This window comes from Quercus lobata, chromosome 2 (genome assembly GCF_001633185.2).
Source record: "Quercus lobata isolate SW786 chromosome 2, ValleyOak3.0 Primary Assembly, whole genome shotgun sequence".
Classification (NCBI taxonomy): Eukaryota; Viridiplantae; Streptophyta; class Magnoliopsida; order Fagales; family Fagaceae; genus Quercus; species Quercus lobata.
In genome coordinates, this window is record NC_044905.1 from 12,743,383 (window position 1) to 12,764,477 (window position 21,095).

A 21,095-nucleotide genomic window follows, 5' to 3' on the forward strand; every position below is an offset into this window, starting at 1 on the left:
AAAATTGCCTCGAAGTGCTTGAAGTTGTGCCCTCTTTGCCTTTGCTATCCCCTCATACTTCTTCTTCACAAAGTCCTAGATCTACTTGGAAGTTTCTTTACAAAGAATGGTTTTGCAAGATGGAATGATCAATTGCTTGGAAGAGATAATTCTTTGCTTTAAGATCCTTCAACTTCTGCCCTTCAAGCTCCACCTTCTGTGCATCTGTCAGCATAACACCTACTACTGGTTTTGCTACTCTAGAAACAACAACTATCCAATATTCTTTGGACCTCAAAACATTCTCCATGAGCATGCTCGAATGGTCATAATGACCATCAAAGTGTGGAATGGCTGGCTACACAAAAGTTTTAGAAGCCATTGTGGAACTCTAACCAAGTGCTGATAACCCTGATGTAAAATGGAAGAAGAAAACAATAAACTAAAAGCAAAGGGAAAATAGAGTTGGACTGAAATTCTACTACTTCATTGATAAGGAAATGGCCATAATATAGGCTAAAAACAAATGGTTACAAATGCGAAAATAGGCACCACTAACATCATGCTAAACAACTCCTACAAACTAGGGAACAAACAGAAACAAACTACTGAACTCTTGAAGACTAGGACAACCTAAATGAACACATTCTAACGTGCTGCTACTAATTTATTCAACACTACAAGCTAAAACTCTCTCTCTCTCTCTCTCTCTCTCTGAGACCTTCCTCTATTTTTCTCAATGGGAAACTGCTTTAAGAAATCCCGTAACATCCCAATCTCCTCATGCTCCTCCGACAATACACCACCTCCACAACAATTTCCAAAGAGTACCCAAGGACGGTTTAGCCCAACTCCATCAGAAAGGGCCACTCTTTCTTCCTTTTCCTCTTCGTCATTCCTAGCAAAGCCTACTTCTCTTGAAGATGAGCTTGGAAAAATTCTTAGTAGACCTTATGTTGATTTCAGCTCACTCTATGTTCTTGAAAAAGAATTGGGTAGAGGTCAGTTTCGGGTTCCTTATCTTTGTACAGAGAGAGCCACGATACGAAAATACGCATGCAAGTCCATTTCAAGGTGAAAGCTTGTGAATTCTAAAGATATTGAGGATGTGAAGAAGGAAATTCTGATATTGCAACACTTAACAGGGCACCCCAATATTGTGTGTTGGTGCAAAACACAATAATAATGAAAATAACATAACAAGAAACTGAATAGTACTTGTGAATATTATTAATTTAAGGAGAAAAATTACACAATACTATTTAGACTAAGGTGTGGCACTCGCTCTCTTTAAGGAGATTCAAGTCCTTGGTTAGCTAAACTTTGTAATCGATGCAGACCTTCTCTGACTTGTCTCCCCCAAGATACAATAGCCTAACAAGTGTCGTATGATTGGAACAACCTTTGTACAAAGTGTTCACGTGCAAAACTCCACTAGAAAGAACACCCTTCTTTGCCAAGAACATTTCTAATTTTTTAGTGTATAAATACCTCCACCCTTCACCTCCCCCTTGCGCACGTATTTAGCTAAATATTTGAGACAATTCATATTAACCCATTAATCATCACAATTAAAAAAAAACAAAATAGTCTCTTTCCTTTTCAATGTGGGATTAAACATTCTTACTAACCCCTCATCTTCCATATTCACTCCCACATTTATACATTTATGTTGTAATATTTATTCATTTTAATTAATTAATATTAAAATGCTCCAACATTGTGGAATTCAAGGGTGCTTATGAGGACAGCAAAATCTGCATTTGGTTATGGAATTGTGCACTGGTGGCGAGCTTTTTGACCAGAGCATCAATAAAGGGAACATTTCAGAGCGTGAAGCTACTTCGATTGGTAGGCAAATTGTGAATGTGGTTCATGTGTGTCATTTTATGGGGTTGATGCATAGGGACTTGAAGCCTGAGAGTTTCTTGATGGTTAGCAATGATGATCATTCTCCCATTAAAGCTGTAGATTTTGGTCTCTCTGTCTTCATTGAAGAAGGTTAGTTATATAGTTTGTTCACTTTGTTGCACTATTTCTATTATTCTAGCAATTGGGCTGCCTTCTATTTCTTCATTTGGTTCGATTTTTAATAATCAATTTTGCAAAATGAGTGTTTTGTTTTGTTTGCATATTCCTTATACATGGTTTATCTGTTAATTTGTTAGGGGTGCTTTCATTTATAATAATAATAATAATAATAATAATAATAATAGTAATAATAATAATAGGTGAAGCAGAGAGAAACTCAAATTGCAATTCCAAATTAGAACTCTAATTTTGTACCATGTGTCTACATCTTTGTGGTGATCAGTTCATAATTATCCTTCCAATTGTTCAATTAGAATTTGAAATTGAAGTTGAATTTTGCTCCATGTGGCTAAATGTATGTGGGCCCATTCTCATTAAAACCACTTCTACGTATCGAGTCAAGTGAGTTATTGTGCTAATTAAGTTTTTTCTTGATTTTGCAGTCAAACATGAAAACCAAAGAGGCTATTTTTATACCCAATAAAATCACTGATTTCACAAGAGACAGGGGGAGGGAGAGAGTCGTAGAGATTTCTTTGGAAACTTTCATTTAATTCTTTTAATAATGATTGTTTCCTCCTTTGGTTTAGACCTGCCAAATCCAAGCACTGCAGCATTTGTGATCGTTGTGTTGCTCGCTTTGACCATCATTGTGGATGGATGGTAAAATATCAAACTATTTGTTTATTATTTTTTAATCTTTTGTAGTGAGATGGTTTGTTTTTTAATTGTTAAATATTACTTTCAATTTCTACTTAGCTCTTCATTGGTGCAGAATAATTGTATAGGGGAGAGAAACACTGGCTACTTTATGGCTTTTCTTTTGTGGTGAGTAATATCTGATTTGCAACAGAGTTTATACTTTCTAGATATATGCTATGGTAAATAGCCTTCTCTGGCTACATAAAATAGTTCATTATTTTAGTTAATGCCTCCTTCTTAGAAGATGTTGATAATGAGGGGTAGCAAATCTATCTCTACCACTAATGTTATGAGATGGGCCTTTGAACAAAGCTTCAATTTTCTTCTGTTTGGAAATTTGACCTTTTAATCCTCATGTCCAAGATTGTGAGGTGATTAGGAAAAAGAAGACATACTTTCTATGCTATATAAAACTTTTGAAATTCATGGCACAGTAGTGGAGAAGTTCCAAACTATTTTCTTAACTTTCGTTCCAAGTTTTAAATAGCATCAATTAGTGAGAAGTTTTCTTGATGTTTCTTCTATATTTTTGTATCAATTATTGAAACTTTATTTGAGATATAAGGCAATATGTTGTATTTTTTTGTTCTTCTCTGATTTTTATTTTAAGATTGTTTTTCAGGTTCTATTTATTTTACATGCTTCTTTAATGATTTGTAGGCATTTCCTTCTCTGCATATATGGAGCAGTTACCATTGGGCTGAAACTTGCTGGACGATTAAAAGAATTAAGAGTTATATATATATTCTAACTGGTAAAATTCTGATTTGCATTATATAATTTCAAGTTTATGGCTCAGTTGCATCTGAGCCTAAATGTGACATCTTTTTCCCCGTTTAATTGTTGTAGTTTATTATGGTGTAGAAAATTCTTTTCTAAGTTTAGCTCCACATGTTGTACAGGTGAGTGCTCTATTTCCCTACTTTTTTGGTCATGATTTGATATCTCTAGATTCCTCCTCAACTAAAGGTCCGCTATGAAGAAACTTAAAGGAAGAATAATCTTTAACTGCTTTAAAGGCATAGTTGAATTCTTCTCTGGCCACCGAGCACCTCCCCCCTTATAAGTTTTTAGTGGAGGGTGAGGTCATGGGTTCAAGACCCACTGGGTGCAATTAAAAAAGAAGAAGAAAGGTTCCAATAAAGGTTTATTATTGTCATGCTGATGATTGATGATTAATGGCATTGAAAATTCTTTTCATAGTTTAGCTCCACATGTTGTATAGATGAGTAAGTTTTTCTTGATTTTGTAGTCAAACGTGAAAACCAAAGAGGCTATTTTTATATCCAATGAAATCACTGATTTCACAAGAGACAGGGGGAGGGAGAGAGTCGTAAGGCATTGTGAAGGAGAGATTAAGGACCACCACCATGTTAGACCATCTCCCACCTTCAACCTAGCCTCTTGCCACCAATATATACTGCCTGAACCACTATTGATACAGGTATCTTTAAACAATAAAAATTGGTATCAAATACGATTTAGGTTTTATTTTTTATTTTTTTATTTTTTTATTTTGGGTTGATTTTTATTAATTTAGGTATTTGGGTTATTGGTTTTGATTTAGCTTGAATGACGAAAAAATAAAGGGCATGATCAAAGACGTTTGAAACCCATTTAGCTTAGGGTTGACAACCATTGAAGTTATTGCCGAGAAGCAAGGAATTTTCTTTGCTTAAATGTGGTTTGGTTGTCATCATATGTGATATTCTTTTCTTCTTCTTCTTCTTATTTCAATTCATTCTCTGAATTTTATTTATTTATTTATTTATTTTTATCATTTGTTTTTTAATTCCTTTTGATTTTGGTGTCTTTTTTTTTTCCTTCAAATTTTCATATCTAATGGTTTGGGTGTCAATGTTAACTTTCTAATTTAATGAATACTCCAAACTGGATTAAGTATTGCACGTCAACTATTTGATTTGTATTACCCTTTTCTTATTATAATTATTTTTTATTTTTTATTTTTTATTTTTTATTTTTTTTTTTGGGAAAGAAGACAAAGATGTTTTATTAAGGCAGGCTAGATAAATCTGCCTGGAAAACTGATACAAGGTCTGGTGGGATGTCACTCATCCAAACGGTCATAACAAGTAGACCTTTTGCCTTGCGAGCTAGGTAGTGGGCCAGCTTATTGCACTGGCGTCGTACCCAGGATACAGAAAAAGTTGTAAAAAAGGAACTGAGGAATAAAATATCATTTATAAGATGACCATGCTGTGCTAAACTTCTACCTCTGTTTTTCAAAGCTTTAAACAAAGGTTCATTGTCGCCTTCCAGAACGATGTCTTCTTGACCGAGTTCCAGTGCAAGCTCCGTCACTCTCCGTGCTGCAAGTGCTTCGGTCTCGATCACAATGGCTGGCAAAGGTATTTATTGCGTCAGTGAGACCAGTGCGTGACCTTCACTATTCCGTATTACAATTCCCAGTCCAGTTGTATTGTCTTCAACGAATATTGCCGCGTCGTAGTTTATCTTGTATCGTTGAGCTTCCGGCGAAGACCAGGCCATCTGATGTTGACCCCGGTGCAGAGATGGATTCGCTAAAGGTGCAAGAGCTTCGAGTGATTGTTGTTTGGAATGTAAAATTGTATTATTTTATTTTTCTATTTGTCTACAGGGGACAAGAACGAGACACTCCATACATATAGCAGAACTCTTGCAAAGGTCTATTTCTACCCTCTTTTGTGAAACTTTATTTCTTCTGCCGTCACACTGCCAGAGCCATTATTGGGTAGGTTCCTTTGACTCTCTGTTGATTCGATTTTAATATCATTTATCATTGATTTATTTCAAGTATAGATTCCCTATGAGATCTTGACTACACTCTTTGTTAATGTTTCTTTATTTATTTATGGGTTTGTAGGTGGAAAGGCCAAGCCTTTGAGGCAACCCAAAGTCCAAGAAGAATGGGTACGGTTAGGTCTATTTTTCCCTTTATTGAAATCCTATGAATTTAGACTTAACTGAGCCTTTTAAACATGAATAAACTCATGATTAATAATATATCCATTCCTGTGCCGTAGCACAGATTACATACTAGTTTTTAATGATGGGTCAGCTTGACAAAGTCAATGTTGAAAGACACTAGTCAACCACGTAAACGGGTTTTAAACTTTTAATAATTAAAATGAGAAGGTTACAATCTACAATTTGCTTGTTCTACTTATTCTTATATTTGGTAATCCATGTCATTTATACCCAGACTCTTATACCAAACTGCCAAGTCTAATAGCTGTTTTTAATTCGCTGCAAGCTTTCATTTGCCAACAGATCTAACTATCCAAGGGTCATTGACATATAGTAAATTGAATGTATCGATGAAATGAAACTAAGTGATCAAACAATTATTTTTATTTTTGTGTTATCTTTTTTGATAATATAATATTTACATGGCGGATTGAATAATTTGATTTTGGTTCTCTACATAAATGAGAGGATGCAATATCACTAAGTTATAAGGCTTTTTTTTTTACTGTATTATACACATTTTCCTGATTAGACAGGATCAAATTTTTCCACGGTCATATCAAGATACCTTTTTGGTTGATGTCTTGATATTTTTGTTAATATTTTTTAACGGTTATTTAAGTACTTTCGAAGTAAAGTAAAATGATGTTTGCTCCTTTTACATTTATGATGGATCTTGTTATGAATTTAACATGATTTCACCATAAATGTAAAAGGAGAGAGCACCATTTATCACGCTCTAGAAATACTTAAAAATTACTCGTTATCATTTTCTTTTGACGAGGGGAAGATGTTTGAGGGCCAAAGTGTTTGTTTTGTTCACTCAGCCAAGAAAAGAAAGAAAAATATTATTCGTACTTGCCTTTTTAGATTTTTATTTTTTTATTTTTAATGTATATATTTTTTTTAAATCTCATATATTTTTTTAAAAATTACAAGTGTAGTTAAAGCATATTTGATTGTATTGTAACATTGAGCCATTGAATTTTAGGTTCAATTCATCTCTCACATATTGTTTTGCTTGCTATTGTTGTTGCTACTTTTTTGTTTTTATTTTTTTTATACCATTTTTGGATGCTCTAATGATATAGACATCTTAAAAGTTAATACGTAGTAACTATTTTTTGAAGAATAAAATTGAACAAAAAAGATAAAACAAATGAGGGTTGGATTTGAGAAATTACCAAGATGAATGAATAAAAATGGATAGAAGGAATATTGTTTATGGTACATGGTATACAATTAGCAAATATACGAATTTTTCTGAAATTTTTTAATTATCTTTTTTACAATTTTATCTCATTTTTTCAATTTTATAAGTACTGTTTGGTGACTTTTTTCTGACTTTTTTTTTTTTTTTTTTTTTTTTTGCACATTCGGTGCTTTTTAAAATTTCCCATTATTCAATATGAAATTTGTGTCATCTGCACATTTATTACTTAAAGCATAAACGAAAACCAATCCTAATTAAGTAAAAAAAGCATATGCATCTATATATACTATATATAGAAGAACAGGCCACAAAACAGGACAGAAAGGAAGATATTCCTTTTTTGAGTTGGACGCTACAGTACGAAAAAGAAATGGGGAAGTGGACTTTATCATTATGATTTATGAGGTCACACACTGAAAAGAATGTGAAAGAGAAAAAAAAAGTGAGTTCTCACATCTCAATTCAAATCAACTTCTTTCTCCAAAAAAAAAAAAAAAAAAAAAATCAAATCAACTTTACTCTATATTTTGGATTGTGTTAGATATATCATATATGACTCAATTATAAAAATATAGATTACAAATTTTATTCTATAATTACTAAAAAGATGTATTAACTTTTAAACACTATTTTCAGCAAAAAAAAAAAAAAAAAAAAAACTTTTAAACACTATTGTGTGTAATACAACATGCCGCATCCTCCCTTAAAAGTTACTATAACTTTTGAGTGGAGTTGTGGTGTGTATTTATGTTAAAATCTATTTCCCTCTCCCTTGTGTGTGTGTGCGTGCATGCGTGCGTGCGTGTGTGTATGTTTTCTTAAAAAAAAAAAAAAAAAAACTTTTAAACTGTCGAAAAATAATTATCAAATGTATTTATTAAGTTAGCTTATAAGTCTTTGTTGTGAAATTGATAGTTTTTTTAAACATATTTCTATGGCTCTTGATTGATTTTTTACCGGTATTCTACGTGGTATAGGTGAAAGTATCTGATCTTGAAGGCAAGGTTATAGGGCTCTACTTCTCAGCCAATTGGTACCCGCCATGCAGAAACTTCACCCCAGTCCTAGTTGATATGTACGAGCAACTTAAGACCAATAGGTCTAATTTTGAAATTGTGTATGTGTCATCAGATGAAGACTTGAATGCCTTCAACAACTATCATGCATTGATGCCTTGGCTGGCTATTCCATTCTCTGATTTGGAGGCTAAAAAAGCATTGAACAGAAATTTGATATCGAAGGTATTCCTTGCTTAGTCATTTTGCAACCTAATAGTAATAAAGATGATGCAAACATTGCATGAAGGTGTTGAACTCGTTTATCGATAAGGGGTCCGGACCTTCCCGTTTACTAAAGAGAGGTTGGAGAATTTGCTGGAGGAAGAGAGGGAGAAGCATGAGAGGCAGACCCTTACCAATTTAATAACTAACCACGATAGAGACTATCTTTTTGGGTCATCCTAGTCCTAAACGGGTAAGTCACTGCACTACCTAACTCAAATCAGATTCTGAATTGTTAGGTTCTAAAGACTTAGGTTTTTATGTATTTAGAACTCTAATGTGTATTGTTAGCAAACCATGATCAAAACAATGTGTCTAGTAGTGTTTTAGACTTGCTCAAAGTTGTATCTTTTATGTAAAGTTGGAATCGAGCTGATGCAGAAGTTATTGTGCATTTCGGCCTGGCTCGATCGATCAAAACTCGGGCAAAATGCATTTTTCTACAAATTTCCAACTCAGCCCTAGTTGTTTAAAACGTTTAGGGTTTTCTAATTCGTCCTAAGTATAAAAGGCAAACCCTAACCATGTTTTAGTATTGCTCATATTGCTGTTTGTGTAAATCTCTTGTGAGATCTAGAGGAGCTTTCCTTTACACAAACTTAAGGTTTTCAAGAAGGAGATGTTATCTACACCTTAATGATCAATTCAGTTGCTGCCATTGAAATTTAACGAAACACAAGCGGGTGTGCTTGTATCTGGTGGTGAATCCAAGAAAGAAGAAGTTCGTGGATTCGGAGCTTGCACGTGATCATGTCAGTAAGTTCTACTGGTGAGTAGCAATAAGAAGTCGAGCGTGGGGGCTTGTAAGTCTTATTGTATGAATTTCGATTCTTTCAAGATAGTGAATTCAAGTTTATCTTGAGGATAGTTAGGTTAAATCCTCCCCAGGTTTTTACCGGTTTGGTTTCCTGGGTGATCATATCGTTGTGTTATTTATCTTTCCGCTGCTTTGCATGATATGATTGTTTTGATTGTGATAACCTTGTTTTTGTTAAATTGGACTAAGTAACAACTTGGTTAATTACGTAGGTTAATCCAATTGTGTTTTAAGGGGTCTAAAAACCATCAAGTGGTATCAGAGTGGGTTGCTCTCTTGTTGTTGATCTTTTGATCACTGAGCTGATCCTTGACCCCCGTTATTATAGATTCTTAGAAAATCTTTTTGCTTATTTATCAACTTGCTAACTTTGTGTATTTGTCGCTTGTTGTTTTTGTTAAATCCTTCCTTGGACATCTTGGTTCTATCATATGTGATAATAATTATTTGTGTTATACTGCCTTAACCGCCTTAAAGGCACGTGATTTTTATCTTTGGTATTTGGATAGTGTTTGTTCCAGGCATATGACAGGAAACAAAAGATTATTCAAGACCCTCTTTGAAGGAAAGATTGGGACAGTCACTTTTGGAGATGGAAGCAAATCTGTGATCAGATGCATTGGAACTGTGGACATTCTAGGGTTATCGGTCTTTGAAGATGTTTGGTATGTTGATGGACTGGAGGCAAATTTACCCAGCATCAGTCAGATTTGCGACAATGGACTGAATGTTCTCTTTACTAAGTATGAATGTGAGATACTTGATGGAGGAGGTGATTGTATGTGTGTTGGTGTAAGGATAGCGAACAACTATTATGGATTGACACTAATTATAAGCAACAAGTGTTTTAGTGAAAAGATTGATCAAGTTGATTTGTGGCATCAACGGTTGGGGCATGCAAGTCATAAGCAGTTAGAAAAGATTTCCAAATGTGATGCAGTTGTTGGTTTACCTAAGTTTGAAAAGATAGATAAGTACATATGTGGACCATGTCAGATAGGTAAACAGATAAAATCTAAACATCCGTCTGTAACTAGTGTTCAAACTTCAAGACCTCTGGAGTTACTGCACATTGATCTTATGGGTCTTGCTTAAGTTCAGAGTTTAGGAGGAAAGAAATATATTCTAGTGGTTGTGGATGACTTTACCAAATATACTTGGGTTGTGCTTTTGAAAGATAAAACTGAAGCTCCTGAGAAGATGATACATCTGTGCAAGAAATTGCAGGTTGAAAAAGATACTGTGATAGCCAGGATCAGAAGTGATCATGGAAGAGAATTTGAGAATACCAACTGGCTACCTTCTGCAATGATCAAGGCAAACATCAAGAGTTCTGTTCACTTAAGACACCTCATTAAAATGGAATAGTTGAACGAAAAAATAGGGTTGTTCAGGAGATGGCACGTGTCATGCTACACAATAAAAAGTTGCCCAAATCCTTCTGGGGAGAAGCAGTTAACATTGCTTGTCATACACTCAATTGGGTGTATTTCAGACCTGATTCCAAGAAGACTCCGTATGAACTCTGGAGAGGAAAGAAACCGGTTGTTAAGTATTTCAAGATATTTGGTAATGATTGTTACATTCTACATGATAGAGAGAACTTAGAAAAATTTGATGCAAAGAGTGACAAGGGATATTTTATAGGGTACTCCTCTACTAATAGAGCATATAGAGTGTATAATCTGAGAACCAAAACAATCATGGAATCGTTAAATGTTGTGATCAATGATGAAGTATGTCCAGAAGCACATTCTAAGTACTGCTCCGGTTCAAGATAAGCTTATGGAAGTTAATGACTCATTTCCTGTTGATTATGTTGGGAAACATAGTAATGAGGAGTTAATGGTGTTGAATGATGCAATTTCTGTGCCATCAAGTCCTGAACCATTCACTCCGGTTCATGAGACTCAACAGGCTCAACATGAGTTTAGTCCTTCATCAGAATAGAAAGGTACATCCACATCTCTAATTAAAGGTCCTTCCTCTAGAGTAAGGCTTAATCATCCCTCCTCAAATATATTCGGAAGTCTGAATGATAACATAAGATTAAGGTCAAAAGCCTTAAGTGTAATTACACACTCATGCTATCTGTCCTAATTTGAATCGAAAAAGGTAGATGAGACACTTCAAGATGCTGATTGGGTAAACTCTATGCATGAAGAACTTCATCAATTTGTTTGGAATGATGTGTGGGAATTAGTTCCTAGACCAAAGGGTGTAAATGTAATTGGAACTAAATGGATCTTTAAAAACAAGTCAGATAAACATGGCACTGTTATCAGAAATAAATCAAGACTTGTTGCTCAAGGTTACACACAAGTAGAAGGGATTGACTTCGATGAGACCTTTACATCGGTAACAAGATTGGAATCCATTAGGATATTGTTGGCTATAGCTAGTCATTTGAACTTCAAGCTATATCAAATGGATGTCAATAGTGCTTTCTTGAATAGAATGTTGCAAGAAGAAGTATATATTGAACAACCGAAAGGCTTTGTTGACCCTCATAGACCGGATGATGTGTATAAATTGAAGAGGACTCTGTATGGTTTGAAACAAGTTTCACGGGCTTGGTATGATAGATTGATTGCATATCTCACTAAGCATGGCTTCAAAAGGGGATCTGCAGACACTACTCTCTTCATAAGAAAGGATAAGAATAGTTTTGTTGTAGCTCAAATTTATGTTGATGATATTGTTTTTAGTGGTACTAATGACTCTCTTGCTCATTCTTTTGCAGATGAAATGAAGGCTATGTTTGAAATGAGTATGGTTGGTGAACTAACTTATTTTTTGGGATTACAGGTGAAGCGAACGGACTCAAGGATCTACATCAACCAAGCAAAATATGCAAGGAATCTAGTCAAGAGATTTGGACTGGACAATGTTGCATATGCCAGAATACCAATGGCCGCCAATGCAAAATTAACAAATGATCCATCAGGTGAGTCTGTTGATGTTACATTATACAGAAGTATGATTGAATGCCTTTTATATTTGATTGCTAGTCGGCCTAATATTGCCTTTAGTGTTGGTGTTTGTTCTAGATTTCAATCTAATCCTAAAGTTTCACACTTAAATGCTGTCAAAAGAATCATTAAATATGTTTGTGGAACTTGTGATTATGGATTATTTTATAGTAAAGAGTCTAATATGTCTCTTACTGGTTTTTCTGATTCTGATTGGGCTGAAAATCCTGAAGATAGAAAAAGCACCACTAGTGGGTGTTTTTATGTTGGATCCAATCTCGTTACTTGGATGAGTAAAAACCAAAATTCTGTGTCCTTGTCTACTACCGAGGCAGAATATATTGCTGTTGGAAGTTGTTGTTCACAACTTCTTTGGATGAAACTCTAGTGCTATTGACATATCTAAGAACCTTATTCAACATTCTAAGACTAAGCACATAGAAATTAGGTATCACTTCATTAGGGATCTTGTTGAAAGAAATATTATATGTCTTGAGTATATTCCTACTGGACGTCAGAATGCCGACATCTTCACCAAACCTCTTGATAGAAGTTTGAGACACTTCGTTAAGTAATTGGTGTGATTCTGTGTCCCTGATCTGTCTTGGCCTTCTTGATCCTTGTGCTTCATTGCTCTACCCTTTGTGACCATTGTTCTTTGGTTTTTTTTTTTTTTTTTTTTTTTTTTTTTTTTTTTGTTGTTTCTAGGATTTGCATTGCATAACATTCATGCATTTGATTCTAGGTGTTTTTTTTAATTGAAAAAAAAAAAGGAAAACGGAAGAAAAAGGAAGCAAATTGTGTTTTGCACTAATTTCTTGGTTTTTGAGAACAAGGTTGGTCAATCTATTTTCACATAACATGTCTTTTGTACCTTGTTTAGCCTTGATGAACTTACTTATTGCACTTTACTAGTTGAAGCTTTGTAGTGCATGTTGTGTGGGAAAGATGTTTATGGTGTTGATCATTTTGTCTTGATCTTGAAGTCACATGTTTTTGACTGTCGGATTGATGTTTGAAAATTTATGGGGAATATAAGAAATTTTAAAATTTGGGAAAATTGGGCATCAATTCTTGTTTTTTTTTAGAATCATATCATCACATACTTATGCATTTTGTTCCTCAATTTCAATGCTTTGAGTTGTTCCTAATTTTTTTCAAAAACTGTATTTTTTTCTTCAAATTTAGTGAGCCTTTGCCAATTTCGATTGATCCAACTTATTTTTCGATCAATCGAAATTCTTTTAAATTGACTAAGGTAGCCTCTGTCTGTTTCGATTGATCATAACTATTTTTCGATCAATCGAAGCTATTTTGAAAATGTTTTAAAATTTTTTATCGAGGCTCTGTCTGTTTCAATCAATCAAAACTGTTTTTCAATCGATCGAAACTCATGAATCAAGTTTTTTTTAAAATTCATTTTTGACTTGTTCAAAACAGTTTTTCAAAACTTTTCAAAGCTTTTCTCTCTCTCTCTCTCTCTCTCTCTCTCTCCAACTAGGCAAGGCTCCACTTTGATTTTTTTGTCGTTTTCCTCCAATTTTTTTGCAAAGATTCTCTCTCCCTAAGCCAGTATGTCTATTTTACCCTTCCCTTTGCATTATTTTCACATTTTCATGCATTAATCTCATGGTTTTTTGGGTAATTTTCAAACTATGTTCTTTTTGGGATTTTTGATTATTCAAGCCTTGTTTTATGAATTTGATCAATGGGTTTTGTTGCTACAATGTTATATTCATGATATATGTTGGTTAATTTGATCAATTTGGGCTTTTATGAAAAATAAAAAATTCTAGGGTTTGTTTTGAATCCAAATTAGCCTTTTTGTTCAAATTGGTTCAATTGATGAAATTGGCTTGTTGAATTGATGTTTTTGGTCATTATTTTTTGAAATCTATCTTGTATAATTATCAATTCGTCAATTTATTTCAAATTGATCAAGTGGTTTTTTCAAAAGTTTGGGATTTTTGTTAGAAACTCTATGCTCAAGCCAAATTTGTGAACTTGAACTTATTTTGAACTTAATTGCACTGCATTAGGTCATGCATCACTTCATTTAATTTGTTTATGCATCATATAGATTTTTTCCTCTATATTTTTTGTGCTAACTTACAGTCTGTCCTTGGTGCTTTTTTTGTTCTTTTGCTTTATGTCTTGGTCCTTCTCCAAGCACCATGCCTAGGAAAACTAGAGCCCATAGGACCCCCTCAACTTCCTCCGAGTCTCCCTCTAGGAGTGAGGTGTTTAGGAATGACAAAAGCAGAGAGGCGTTTGAGAAATTGAATAGTAAACGTAAGATTTGGGCTGAGCGTGCTGTGTTTTTAGATAAGATTGATCCGATCGTTAAGGCTAACTTTGAGTCTAGAGGTTGGTTGTCTCTCTTAGAGATAGATCATCCACCCTTGACCGCCCTGATTAGAGAGTTCTTCTCAAATCTCTTGCCATGTTTATGATTCCAACACCCTTGTTAGGAGTTGGATACGAGGTGTAAAGTTCACCATTACCCCTTGGGTAGTGGCTGAAGCTCTTGGGGTTCCGGTTGTTCGGGAGCCTGACTATCCCTATGATGAGTCTCCACCCTTAGATGTTGTCATGTCATACATCACTGGGTCTTCTATCGAGTGGGGTTCTGATCCTTGGATAACGTTTGCTGAGCTTATCGAGACTGCTTATCTTTTCTTTAGGATAGCGTGTCATTCTTTGTGGCCTATCTCTTATCTCCACACCATCCTTTTAGAGCGATGTGTGTTTTTGTATACGTTTGTTTCTGGTGCGTCTATCAGTTTTCCTCATTTGTTTCTTCATTCTTTGAATGAGGTTCATAGGAGTTCTACCGTAGGGCAAGCGCTTATCCATCCTATTTTCATTCATAGGATTTTGTTGTTTCTTGGTCTAGATAGTTTTCCTTCTGGTGAGCCTATTCATGTTGTTGCTCCCATAGGTACCACCTTTCTTAGGTAGAGGGCTGCTCACTTGAGAGTTGCTCATTTGCGACCTAGAGGTGTGTCATCTGATTCTGTTCCCCCTCCTCCCTCTTCTACAGGTGCTGATGCTGCTGAGACGTCTGGTGTTGCTGTTGCTGATGTTGATGTTCCTCCACCAACTACCTCGGATGATTCAGACATTCGACGTACATTGGATCATGTCTTGACCGTTTAGGCGGCTCATGGACAGATTTTGGTAGACGTGCTCGATGAGATCCGTGCTTTGCGCATAGAGTTGACATAGTTTAGATGATCTTCACTGCCACCTCCCTTTTGATGATGGATTTTGATTGCCCTTTGACATTTCGTCATAAAAAGGGGGAGTACATTTTGAGTAGTTTTGAGCTCTTGTAGAGTTTTGTTTTCAGGGGGAGAGTATTTTTTATTGGTTGGAGCTTGTGGAGTTTAGATTGTATCTAGGTGCTTCACATTGTTTTTTATCTTTTTAGCTCTTGCCATATTTTTGTTGGGATATTCATGTTAGGGGGACTTACTTTTATTGTTTTATATGTTTCTTGTTTTCAACTGTTTATTGATTTATATTTATGAGTTTTTCATTGATACATGTCTTTATTATGTGTTGTTTGAAATCAAGAATTTATTTTGTTTACTTGTATTTTTCCATACATGCAGTTATGCATTTTGTTTAATGTTTCAGGAAATATACAGGTCGATTCAATTGAGCTGCTGTCTACACTTGCAATTGATGGATAGTAGTTAGGATTGAGTTTGTTTTATGAGCATTTGTTTTGTAAAGGGCTTTTCTTTGTAAACTTTGAGTTTCTAGTCGTGTTTTGTCACGGATTGCCAAAGGGGGAGTTTGTTAGGTTCTAAAGACTTAGGTTTTTATGTATTTAGAATTCTAATGTGTATTGTTGGCAAACCATGATCAAAACAGTGTGTCTAGTAGTGTTTTAGACTTGCTCAAAGTTGTATCTTTTATATAAAGTTAGAATTGAGCTGATGCAGAAGTTATTGTGCATTTCGGCCTGGCTCGATTGATCGAAGCTTAGGCTCGATCGATCGAATCTCGGGCAGAATGCGTTTTTCTGCAGATTTCCAACTCAGCCTGAGTTGTTTAAAATGTTTAGGGTTTTCTAATTTGTCCTAAGTATAAAAGGCAAACCCTAGCCACGTTTTAGTGTTGCTCATATTGTTGTTTGTGTAAATCTCTTGTGAGATCTAGAGGAGCTTTCCTTTACACGAACTTAGAGTTTTCAAGGAGGAGATGTTATCTACACCTTGATGATCAATTCAGTTGCTGCCATTGAAGCTTAAAGAAACACAAGTAGCTGTGCTTGTATCTAGTGGTAAATCCAAGAAAGAAGGAGTCCGTGGATTCGGAGCTTATACATAGTCGTGTCAGTAAGTTCTACTGGTGGGTAGCAATAAGAAGTCGAGTGCGGGGGCTTGTAAGTCTTATTGTATGAACTTCGTTTCTTTCAAGATAGTGAATTCAAGTTTACTTTAAGGATAGCTAGGTTAAATCCTCCCCAGATTTTCATCGGTTTGGTTTCCTGGGTGATCATATCGTTGTGTTATTTATCTTTCCGTTGCTTTGCATGATATGATTGTTTTGATTGTAATAACCTTGTTTTTGTTAAATTGGACTAAGTAACAACTTGGCTAATTACCTAGGTTAGTCCAATTGTGTTTTAAGGGGTCTAAAAACCATCATGAATCACAGTTGAGACAGCTCAGTTTTGATGTTTAGCTACAAAATCATAAAACCATAGATTATTTTTTCTCTCTCTTAGATAAAACAACTTGTTTAAGATATGTAATTTGAACGATGTGATATGGTCACACACATTTCATTGGTTGGCAAACACATGTTTCAATAGTATCCTATATTAACATTAACATGTGTGTAAAGATTTTGGGATATTAGAAATGGTTCCATTATGTGAAGTTTTGTTAGCTTTATACAATCCTGATTGGTTGATCTTATCTGTTCACCAAATTTTCTCTCCTAACTGGTATTTGATGCTGCCTGTACGACCTATACAGTTAGTGCTACGTTGATTTAATGCACACCTCTAGCTCGGACCCTGGTACAGTAGTGTACATAGTCACCAATTGCGGGGTGGAGGGGTTTCTTTATGTGGTTGCGCATTAATAAAGAGTCAAAATGAGCATATAGGCTCATGAATGTTTCTCTGTTGTGCAGGTACCTGTTGCTTCATTGGTAGGTAAAACAGTCGGACTATACTTCTCTGCCCAATGGTGCATTCCATGTGTTAAGTTTATTCCGAGGTTAATCTCCATCTGCCAAAAGATTAAGCAAATGCTGGTAGAAAATGGAGATCATGAGGACTTCGAAATAGTGTTCGTGTTAAATGATCGCGACCAAGAGTCATTCGACTCCTATTTTAATACCATGCCTTGGCTAGCTTTGCCTTTTGGAGACCCAACTGTGAAGGAGCTTGCTAAGCATTTTGATTTACATGGGATCCCTTGTTTGATAATTATAGGCCCTGATGGTAAAACTGTGACCAAACAAGGTAGGAACTTGATAAACTTGTACCAAGAAAATGCATACCCTTTCACTGAAGCCAAATTGGAGTTGCTAGAGAAACAAATGGATGAAGAGGCTAAGAGCCTTAGAAGATCAGTGTACCATCCAGGGCATTGCCATGAGCTCAATTTGGTGTCTGATGGCAATGGAGGAGTGCCTTTTATATGTTGTGATTGGGATGAACAAGGATGTGGTTGGGCTTACCAGTGTCTGGAATGTGGGTATGAGGTGCACCCAAAATGTGTGACAGCTGCAGATCGCGCCTGTATGGGGCAATAGTGGATTGGCAGTGCTTTTGTATTAATGCTAATTACTTGGATGCTACATGTTTGTGCCTTAAAACTTAAATCATAGTTGTTAGTATCGTACGATACACGATATGTATCATATCGTGTACAAAAAGTTTTGTATCGTAAGGGCCTATCGTAAGTGCTCATGAATCATCTGATACATAGGTGCATATCGTATGAATTGTATCGTATCGATGAATCATATGTATCGTACGATACAAAGACATGTGGGTTTAAAATGGGTGTGTTTTTGTTAAAATTTGTGGTTTTATTTGATTTAAACAAGTTGTTAGACTTTATTAACACAAAATTATTGGAAAACTTAATTGAGTCTAATGAAATAGCAAGTCCATGAGTTTTTTTTCCTCCCTTCTCTTTCTCCTACAAAATTTATACTATACTCATAACACTCACTTTCATATGTGCAAATTTATTTTCTATGCTATTAATAATGTATTAAATGAAAATATAATTATTTTTTATTTCATTATTATTATTTTGAGTCTAAAAAGCTAGGATGCCAAGAAAAAATTATTAGAATAAAAAAAACAAAAAACAAAAAAGTAAATGTTGATAATAATAAAGAAAATGTCTATGAAAAAATAATTTTGCAAGATGCTGAACATGATGATAACACCGACTTAGATGAAATTGATTAGCCAAGATGATGAAAATATATTATTATTTTGGTTCATATATCATGTATTACTTTTGAGTTTAATTAATTTGAGTGTGCATGTTATAAACATAAGTTAATTTGATTTATTTAGTTAGCTTTGTTAAATTTTATTATATAAATAATGATTAAATTGGTCATTAGTCGAATATATTTTGAATTTATAATGAATATACCTTTTATATATATATATATATATATCTATAAGTATTTTATAATTTTATTAGGTATTTGTGTATCTTACAATATATGATTTGATACGATACATGATACAAAAAAATAAAAAATCGATTCGCGATACGATTCACGATTTGACAACTATGATTTAAATTATGTGGTTCTATTTGTGGATTTAGAATATTAGGATTAGGTATCCTTTGGATCATCTATCCAGAGGGAGCTCTAGCAAGCTGTAATTAACCAATGAATGAGAACTATGAATTGATGACTTAATATGGTGGAAATTTATTAATTAATCTTACCATTTGCTATCACAATTAATCTTAGTTTACAGATGAGAATAAAGAGATTTTTGCTCAAAAATACAATATTGATAAAGAATTCTCTCACACACACACACACACACACACACACAAATGCACTACCAAGATCTTACCTTTAAGTTTATTAGATACTCCAATAGCAGTATCCTCTAGGCCAAATTGGGGATATATACTCGAAGCACTATGTTTCCTACCCATCAAAGTTCCAAACCAAATAACGGTTAGATTTTGATTTACTCAAAATTTTAAAAGCAATATATTGATACTCTCATCTTGCCTTAACATCACAATGCATTGATCCAATCAAAGAGTTGATATGTGAAGAAGCATGCAAAGAAGACTGCTTACACACAATATTATGATCCTATCCTAACTATACCATTCACTCATAGTTTCCTACATCAAAGGCTTCTTTTATCTAGGACTTCATATACTTTTAGGAACTCCTGAGCTTTTAGGACCATTGTAGTCCATATTGATAGGCCATAAACTAAATGATCCTTTGTGATAGAAATTAATTAATTAATTAGTCAAGTTATTAATTAATCAATTTATCATGCAAACGCGTGATAGCACAAACAAATCACTAATAAACTAATTATGCAGCGGAAAATAAATAACACGGTGATTTGTTTACGAATGGGGAAAACCTAACGGTAAAAACCTTACTGGGTGATTTTCAGGTCAACACTCCTGAAACTCTACTATTATCACAAAAAACAGTTACAAGTAAAAGAATTCTAAGTACCTTACCAACCTACAGTTGAACCCTTATCCTAATACCCAATGGGACTTGTTCTGTACTTACAGTTCCCCTTTCTGATGCACGACTCCTAAGTACGTGACTAACCAATTACGCGGATCCCAGTATGCGACTTCAATCACCAACTAAAAAGGTTGTTGGCTGCAAAGTTCTTCAGTTCATCTACACAATGAAGATTAAGAAGATGCTTGGTTACAAAACCCTACGGTGCACATATACAACAACTACTTCAAGAGAAAGAGATGAACTAGGGTAGGAACTTCGTCTCTGGTCACAATTTGCTTGAATAAAGTTTGCTCAATGTTGTGCAACTTGTGAACTCTTTGACGGCCCTTAAAACAATTCTTTTATATGTCTAGGGTTAGGAGAAAAGAAAGTCCAAAGACATATTTACGGATCCCATGAAAATCATATTAGAATTCTGAAATTCTTAAACCTCGACAGATTGAAGGTGTCGAGCAGCTGTCGAGAAGGTGTCGAGCACACAGGGCTTGAACAGCTTTCTTAAGCTTGATAGATGCAGCTGTCGAACGTTAATGAATTTGCATTATCAGCTTGTTTTCTTGGACAGACTTAAAGGCTTCAACACTTGATCTTGAAACATGGTTTCTTGAAGTATTTAAACACATTCTAAATCTACCCAAATACAAGTAAAGTGCGTTTTGTCAAAGGATAAACCAATTACATAAAATAGTGACATAAGTTCCTAACAAGTGAAACACATATTTCCTAACAATCTCCCCCTTTGGCAATCCGTGACAAAATCACAACAAACAAATGAACATATGAGAGAAGTTATAAATCATTCAACTCATATTCACTTGTTGAATATAATAAAATCTATCATAACACAAACTCTTAAAAAACTTTACAAGAAGAGAGTTTATGGCAAGTAGACTTTGACAACCTGTATTTCTGAAACACTTTAAACAAAACTCATCAAGGCATCTTTGTGTGAAACAGAAATAATAAATTGCATACAAATAATAAGAAGCATGTGTATAAAGGGAGAAAAGAAACAACACATGAAAGAGTAGGTGAAAGAAAAACAGACATCAACATAAATAAGGAGATAAGTACAATGTATGTCTATAAATGGTCACAAGACCTCATGTACAAGAATAATGCATTTAAAAAGGAATGAAAAGAAACAAAAAGATACATAATATTCTCACTACGAATGAAAAGAAACAAAAAGATACATAATCTCCTTACTACATCCCTCAAAACATATCAACACTCCCCTTAACAAAAAGGTCCTATACTAACTCTCCCCCTAAGAATGACTACTCTCATATCCAAAACTACTCTCCCTTTTTGTCACGAGTGACAAAGGTTAAGAGTGTCAAGTAGACATCTCATCGATAGAGTTAGCATCTCTATCAGCATCATCCGAA

General features: G+C 34.6%; 1 pseudogene; it reads left to right on the top strand.

Annotated features, from left to right (window-relative positions):
- The first annotated feature begins 1,748 nt into the window (after window positions 1-1,748).
- LOC115959552 lies at window positions 1,749-20,671 on the top strand (annotated as a pseudogene).
- Window positions 20,672-21,095: the final 424 nt, after the last annotated feature.